This window comes from Propithecus coquereli, unplaced genomic scaffold (assembly GCF_000956105.1).
Source record: "Propithecus coquereli isolate 6110/MARCELLA unplaced genomic scaffold, Pcoq_1.0 Scaffold950, whole genome shotgun sequence".
Taxonomy (NCBI): Eukaryota; Metazoa; Chordata; class Mammalia; order Primates; family Indriidae; genus Propithecus; species Propithecus coquereli.
In genome coordinates, this window is record NW_012155841.1 from 245,317 (window position 1) to 253,888 (window position 8,572).

An 8,572-nucleotide genomic window follows, 5' to 3' on the forward strand; every position below is an offset into this window, starting at 1 on the left:
GGAGGGAGGGGCCGGGAGCGGGGGGTGGGCCTTGGGTGTTGAGCGCTACCTGGGGCGGGCTCGAGCTGGGGGCGGGGACTGGGGTGGGGCCGGGAGAGGAGGGAAGGGCCGGGAATAGAAGGCGGTGTCGTGAGAGGAGGGCAGGGCCCGGTGAGGAGGGCGGGCCCGGGAGCAGAAGGCGGGTCCATGAGAGGAGGGCGGAGCCGGGTGTGGAGGGAGGGGCCTGTAGGGAGGGCGGGACCGGGAGCAGAAGGCGGTGCCGAGAGGAGGGCGGGGCCGGGTGCGGAGGGAGGGGCCTGTGGCAGGGCGGGGCCGGGAATGTAGGGCGGGGCCTCGTGGGGGCGGGTCCGGGGCAGGGGGCGGGCCTTGGGTGCTGGGCGCGGTCTGGGACTTGATTCGGAGCCGGGTGCGCCGCCTGGGAATCCGCGCTCAGAGACCCGGACGCCCAGGTCTTGGAGAGAGACCCCAGCCCCGGGACGCCCCGCCGCCCACCGCGCGCCGGGGGTCCAGAACCTCTCCTGCCCCCTCCTCTGTTCCTCCAGGACTCCCCACTTTCCGACAGTTACTTGTGGCCACCTGTGGTTGCCGGTGTCAGTCAAGTCGCTGTGTGTCCCCGCCCGGAGTGGAACCTCTGTCTCTGCAGATGTCATTCACACTGTGACCTCCCCAGGAATAAGCCTGCAAAGAAATGCGAGCCCAGAGTGGCGGCGCCTGGAGTTCCAGCTACCGGGGAGGCTGAGGCAGGAGGACGCTGGAGCCCAGAAGGTGGAGCCTGCAGTTAGCTGTGATGACGCCACTGCAACCCAGCCTGAGCCACACAGTGAGACCCTGTCCCCCCCCCAAAAAAAAAACGGCAGAAAGAAAAAGAAACGTGCAAGGCCACATTTTTGAAGAAATCTAAACCTTGACTGTGAGACATGACAGGAGCTCAAACCAAACCAGCAAAAGCCCCATTCCCACATGGAAGGAAAGCCATAAACATGTCAATTCTTCACCAGCTGGTTTGTAAACGGATGTAATCCCAATCAAAATGTCCACAGAATTTTCCAAAAAACTTAATGAGCTGATCCTCAAGTCATCTGGAAGAGCTAATACATGAGAATGGTTAAAAAAAAAAAAATCTTAGAAAAGAGGCCGCTCGTGGTGGCTGCACCTGGAATCCCAGCATTCTGAGAGGCCGGGAGTTCGAAGCTGCAGTGAGCTGTGATGACCTCACCGCCCAACTCCAGCCCGGGCAACAGAGGGAGATCCTGTCTCAGAAAAAAGACAAAGGAAAGGAAAAGAGAAGAAAACCGAAGGCGGACACAATTGCCCTTTTGTATATTTAAAAATTACATCAAATTATAGCCAATAAGACCAACTGGTATTTGTGCAGGGACAAGTGGAATAAATCCAAGACTCCAGAAATTGTCCCAGTATACAGGAAATTTAGGGACCTCAAATCAATGAGGAAAAGACAGAGTCTTCAATAAGTTTAGGGTTTCCATGGAGAGGAGGAAAAGGGCAAATTGAATCCTGACCTCACACTGTTGTAAAATTAAATGCCAAGCCATATTAGCAGCTAATGGTAAAAGCAAAGCCATAAGACTACTGGAATCAAATACAAGGGAATATTTTAAATCTTCAGTAAATATCCGCCATGGGAGGAGCAGCGCTGGCACCTGAGCCCCATCCTTGGTGTGAAGCCTCCATCCCCTCCAGCCTGCCAGTGCCAGCCTGTCCCCTGCAGGGCGAGGGCAAGCCCATGAGCCAAGCTCCAGCACTGTGCGGATGAGGACACGCAAACCCACGTTGGCGGTGAAAGCCAGGGGATTTCTGCACTGTGGAAGGCCTAAACTAGGCGCAAGCGCAGCTAAAGTAGAGAGAAAACAGAAAAAGACCAAAGTCTCAGCCACACCAAGTGTAGCGTTTTCCCACATTTGCTATTTGGTTCAGCTCTTTTAGTTTGTGGTTTTTTAGTTTTGTTTTGGGTTTTTGGGGGGGGTTCTCTAGAGTTGCTGGAACATTCTAGAGACCCCGAGTGTTTCCAGAATCAATTCCCCTCCCTCCCTGCCCAAAGGTAACCGTTACCCCACCCTGTTTGATCGTCAGTGCCAAACAGGTTTTTATACTCTCCATAAACAATGAATACTATTGTGTTGCATGTTTTAAAATTGTACATGAATGACCTCATACCTAACCTTCTACCAGTTGCTTTTTTTTCTTATCAATGTTTCTGATATTTATTTACATTGAGACATTTGTTTTTGTTAAAAGAACAAAGCATAATTTATTTACGCATCTCCTGCTAGGGAAACTGAGGTTCCTGCAGTGAGCATCCTTGCCTATGTGCCCCTGTGCGCGTGTGGCGTTTCTCTGGGAGGAAGCCCAGGAGCGCCATCACTGAGTGCAGGGCATATATGCCTTCAGTTTTCCTAGGTATTGCCAAATTGTTCTCCAAAACTGTCACATGAAATTACAGTCCCATAGTCCAATAGTGTCCCATATTGTGGCCAAACTCTAGGTATATTAGTTATCTATTGCTGCAAAGCAAATCTCCCCAAAACTTAGCAGCTTACAACAGCAAGCATTTGCTGTTAGGTCTGGCCTCCTGGACTGTTGTCCTGGTTCTTTGGCTCCTTGCTTGGGAAGCTCACGAGCAGGCCGGTGTGACGGAGTAATGGCAGACAGCAAGGAATCCCACACAAACAGCTTCCATTGCAGAACCAAGGGAGCTATGCAAAGCGAGAGTGCGTTCCAGAGAGGAACGGGTCAGTCTCCACGAGTGGAGAGGATGTTGAGGACGCCCAGGTAGTTCCCTTGTATGGCCTGGTCCGGGGCAGGTTGCTGCGGGGAGGTGGGGGGTGTTACCGGGTGACCAGTGTCCATGATGCTCAGGTGTCCTGCGGTTTCCTGCGGTCCTCTCCCCCCACCTTCTCCGCCCCTAGGAACCGCCCTCCTGGCCTGTATCTGCCACCTGCAGACTTGGTCCCTGCCTGACATTCATCTTCTCACACGGGGTCTGAGGGTCAGGGGTCTGGAAGAGGCTTAGGTGGTGATCCTGGCTGAGTCCCTCGGAAGGCTGCAGTCACCTTAAGACCTGAGTGGAACTGCATGCAGGCCCCGCTTTGAAGCCCACTCGTGCGGCGAGTGGTGCGACGCTGCCATTCCTCGCGGTGCAGGCCTGTCTGTGTGGCTGTCCAGTGTCTGACGTGGTGGCCGCTGCCCCAAGCAAGGGAGCTGCAAGGCTGTGGGTGAGTTGTCCCACCCGTCTGCTGCAACACTCTGTGTGAGAGGCAAGTCGCCCTCCGGCCACACCCAAGGCGGGTAGGAAGCTGCTTCTGGAGGAAGGAGGGGTCGCGAACACATTTAAAAGCATCCCCAGCCGCACCTTGGCCCACCCAGACGAACACGCGTGGTGCATGGACTTCCCAGCAATGGCGCTGGCGGCTCTGACAACAGAAGGACACTGGAGGCTTCTGGGAGAGGAGGCCTGCTCCCAGCCAGCGTGAGAGGGGACACCCGAAGTACAGGAGGATCCTGAGAGCATAGTGCTGCCTGCACCAGTGCAAGAGAATGTTCAAGAAAAGACTCGAAGCAACAAGTAGAACGAGGACAGAACCCTGAAGGCAGAGCAGCTGGAGAGGAGAAAAGGCAGAGGAGAGCTGGGGACGTTGGTGATGTCTCTCTCTCTCTCTCTCCATCTCTGTCTCTCTGTCTCTGTCTCTCTCTCAACACCTGTCACCTAGACGAGAGCAAGGCAGAGAGAGCGGGCACAGGGTGTGGGTTGGGACTCCCGTCTCCCTGGAGCGCCAGAGCTAAGGACGGTGGGCTCTCGGCTTCCCCACGCTGGGGGAGAGCTGCCTGCCCAGCCTGGCCCCCGCTCACCTGCAGAGTGCCAGCCTGGCCGGCGCTGGAGGCGCAGTGGCCCGCACCATCGTTCCTGGGGGCAGGGAGGCCTTTGGCGTTTCCCTTCCCCGTCCCAGAGGACAGAGCTAGGCGTCTTCCCATCTGGAGCCCCAGGGAGTCACCCTGAAGATGCTTTTACGCTTTTGGTTGTCAGCAGCTTCACGGTAATACTCCTGGGTGTGTCTTCCTTGCATTTATGCTCATCCAAATTCACAGAGTTTCTGGAATCTATGGCCTCTTGTCTTTATGGGTTCTTGAATATTCTTGGCCAATATCATGCAAAATTTTGTTTAACCACTCAGACTGGTCTTCTCCCTCTCACTCCCCCTAGGAAGGGGGGACAGTCAGCCATCAAAGCAATGGCAGCGAAGCCACTTCTCGCTCGGAGAGGACGTTGCGCCGCCTCCCTCATGGTTCTGGGTGCTCTGCGCAGTCCAGTAAGGAGCTTCAGAAAGGGTCCCTGCACGCTCCGTCCCACTGCGCAAACGCTGGCTCTGCCCGGTGTCCCTCCCTTCCTGGCTCTGCCCACAGCCTGCTGCGCCTGCACTCGCTCCGTGTCTCCGCTCGTTTTCCCTCTGCGCGTCCACCTGGTTCTGCTACTTACCTGGCTTCATTTCACCAATCCTCTCTGCTGGGTATGGACTGCTTTAAACCCATCCGTTCGGTTCTTTATTTCAGTTGTTTTACACGTCCGTTCTGGAATTTCTGTACAATTCTTTCCTGCAGCTTCCAATCATCTCATGAAGTTCTCCATCTCTTCATATTTTTCTTGAACGTATTAATCACACCTTAAGGTTTGTTCTAATAATTTCAACATCTGGTAGCTTATAAATTTATGTCTATTAGGCTTATTTTGTTGTTGTTGTTGTCTTTTTTTTTCTTCTTGAGACAGAGTCTTGCTCTGTTGCCCAGGCAGGAGTGCAGCGGCACCATCATAGCCCGCTGCAGCCTCCAACTCCTGGGCTCACGTGATCCTCCTGCCTCAGTCTCCCAAGTAGCTGGGACTACAGGCCGCACCACCACACCCAGCTAATTTTTCTTATTTTTAGTAGAGACGGGGGCAGGGGTCTTGCTATGTTGCTCAGGCTGGTCTCGAACTCCTGGCCTCAAGTGATCCTCCTGCCTTGGCCTCTCAAAGTGCTGGGATTACAGGCGTGAACACCGTGCCCAGCGTTTGTCTGTTGCTTATTCTTGGTTTATGTGATCCTATTTCCTGGCACATGTGATAATTTGGTTAGAAATGATGATCTGAAAAGCTGTAGAGGTGCTGGGGGATGTTTTGTTACTCAGGGAGAATTTATTTTTCTCTGTCAGTCAGATAGGGTGTCAGCAGATCCCCTGATGTGATCAGGTATTGACACGACTCCAAGTTTTATTTCAGCCTTTGGGAAAGTTGGTCTGTTTCTTACTCCCAAAGTGTAACACTTCAGCGATCAAACTGGAAGTCTGACGTGTTTACAAGGGAAAACTTTTGTGAGACTTCCAAAATCTCTTCTTGGCTTTTTTCTCTCCCTTTATTTAGATCATTTTAAATTTTCTGGGCACAGTAGTTGCGCCTGTAGTCCCAGCTACTTAGGAGCATGGGGATGAGGCAGGAGGATCACTTGAGACTAGGAGTTTGAGGCTGCCGTGAGCCGTGATGATGCCACTGCACTCCAGCCAGGGCAACAGAGCAAGACCCTGTTTCTTAAAAGTAAATAAATAAAACAAAATTTCTCCCGATACTGCTTTTGTGGTTTCATTTTGTCTTAACAGCTTCTTTTAGGTATAATTGACATGCAATTACTGCACATATTTAAAACATAATTTGATAAATTTTCCTTTTGATTTCTTCTTTGATCCAAGGGTTATTAGAAAAGTAGACACACTCATGTAGCCGTCACAATTAAGACAACGAACAGGTCCATCATCCCAGAAAGGGCCCTCCTGTTCCTTTCACACCCATGTCCCTGATTTTGGTCTTTTTTTTTTTTTTTGAGATAGAGCCTCACTCTGTCACCCAGGCTGGAGTGCTGTGGTTCGATCTCAGCTCACTGCAACCTAAAACTCCCGGGCTCAAGTGATCCTCCTGCCTCAGCCTCCCAAGAGTAGCTCGGACCACAGGTGTCCGCCACCACACCTGGCTAACTTTTTAAAAATTGTTTTGTAAGGCCGGGCGCAGTGGCTCATGCCTGTAATCCTAGCACTCTGGGAGGCTGAGGCGGGAGGATCACTTGAGCTTGGGAGTTCAAGACCAGCGTGAGCAAGAGCAAGACCCCGTCTCTACCAAAAAAATAGAAAGAAATTAGCTGGAAAACTAAAAATGTACAGAAAAAATTAGCCAGGCATGGTGGCACGTGCCTGTAGTCCCAGCTACTTGGGAGGCTGAGGCAGGAGGATCGCTTGAGCCCAGGAGTTTGAGGTTGCTGTGAGCAGGGGTGATGCCACAGCACTCTAGCCTGGGCAACAGAGCGAGACTCTGTCTCAAAAAATAAAAAAAAAAATTAAAAAAAATGTTTTTGTAGAGATGGAGTCTCTTGATGTTGCCCAGGCTGGTCTCAAACTCCTGGCCTCAAGCAATCCTCCTGCCTCGGCCTCCCAGAGCGCTAGGATTATAGGTGTGAACCACTGTGCCCAGCCCATAGGCATTCTATTGCTACATATTTCCCTACAATTACTACTTTACCTGAATCCCACACATCTGGATGTGTTGTATTTTCATTTTTTTAAAGCTGCCATAAATGAGTTGGGCATGTGTTTTTATTTTTATTCAACTCAAAATTCCATTTTGATTTCCTCTTGGACCCAAGAGTTATTTGGAAGTGTGTTGTTTCATTTCCAAAGAGCTGGGGGTTCTCGAATATCTTTCCGTGATTGATTTCTACACAAGATGTTCTCTGTGTACACGATGACATTTAATCCTCATGACAACATTAGGTCACAGCCACTGTTGTCCCCATTTTATAGAGGAACCCCCTGAGAGTTTGAGGGGTGATAGCCCCAAATCACACAGTCAGTTGGTGACAGAATCTGAGTTTGTGCGGACGATGAATCCTTGCTCTCCCTGATACACCGGAGGGGCTCCCTGACAAGGGAGGTGCCTGGGCTGCCTGGGGGTGCAGGGCAGTGGGGCGCCTCCCAGGCTGCAGCCCTGAGACCCTGCCTGATGGCACTGGACTGTTGCCAGCCAAAGGAGCAGGGGTGGGGAGGATGGCATCTACGTGGGCCAGAGGTTCCAAGTGCGGATCCACCAGTCAGAGGCTGGAAGGTGAGGTCTGCTGGAACTAAGAAGCTTGTGCTCAGAGTGGACCACAGGGCAGGGTGCTACGGTCTGAATTTGTGTGTCCTCTCCAAATTCATGTGTTGAAGTCCTCACCGCCAAGGTGAGGGTGTCATGTCGGGATGGAGCCTTTGGGAGATGACGAGGCCTTGAGGGCTGATCCCTCGCAACTGGGACCAGCGGCCCCTCCCCCCAAGTGAGGACAAGAAGGCGCCATCCAGGAACCAGGGAGCGGCTGTCACCAGACGCCGCATGTGGCAGCACCTCCATCCTGGACTTCCAGCCTCTAGACGTGAGGAATGGATTCCGGTGTTCGTAAGCCACTCAGTCTGTGGTAGCGCGTTACCGCAGTGCGGACGCAGGGACGGGCGCGAGGCCCCGCGGGGATGCGAGTTACGAGGAATGGCACCAGCTTGCAGTGGGAACACAGGGAAGCTGCCCCCGGGGACCCCCGGCAGCCAGCACACAGGAGCAACTCAGGGAACACTTGGGACCGACAAGCCCAGAAGGTCAGGCGGGTGGGGGGGGACCGGCTGCCCCTGAACACCCACAGTGGCCCAGCACGAGGGGTTCTCCGTGTCGGCGACGCTCTTTCCTTCTCACCCGGCCCTGCGAGGCAGGACGCCCACCTGCGCCTTACAGAAGAGGGAGCCAGGGAGGCCAAACCGCAGACAGGCAGGGGCCTCGGGTTTCCTCCAGACCAGACCCCGACGATCGCAATAGCAGGTGGGGCCCAGGCCGAGGGTTTGGCACAAACAGTCCTTCCAAGTTTCCCGGAGAGCTGCAAAGCACCCTGGGTGTCGCTTTGAAACGAGAGAACAGCTTTAATCTGAGCGGACTGTGCTCATGAAACTCGAACCAGGAAGGATTTTCTTTTCTCGGGGCCTGAGGAAGACGACTTGAGCAGCAGGGCCAGGGTTTCGGCGGAGGCGTCCAGGCACCTGCAAACTGCCCACTCCCGGCGGCTTGCGAATCCGTCACGTTTTTTACTTTCTATGTTGTGTGTGCTTTGACATCTCGGGGTCCTGTGGGCCGGGAAGGGACTGCGCCTCCCAGGGTTAGCCAGTTCCTGGAGAGAGCAGCCGCCTGGGCCCACACCCCCAGAGCCTCCCTCAGCGGGCTCCTGCCCCTGCCCCAAACCACACCAGGGCGGGTGCCAGACAGCTAGATACCACCCCCGAAGCCCAGAACCCACTGGGATGACCCAGTCCTGAGCCCGCTGGGCTTGCCCGCCCCGGACAACCGCCACGAGGGCTCTCCCCTGCCCTTCCCCTCACTCCGTCTGTCCCGACAGCCCTGGGGCTGCCCCGTGTGGCCCTGGAGGGCCTGGCCTGCCCTCCTCTGGAACTGTGAGTAATGAACTCTTCTTTCAGCGGCAGCTGTCCCTACGCCTGTCATCTCACCACACCTGACTAACCCAGCCCC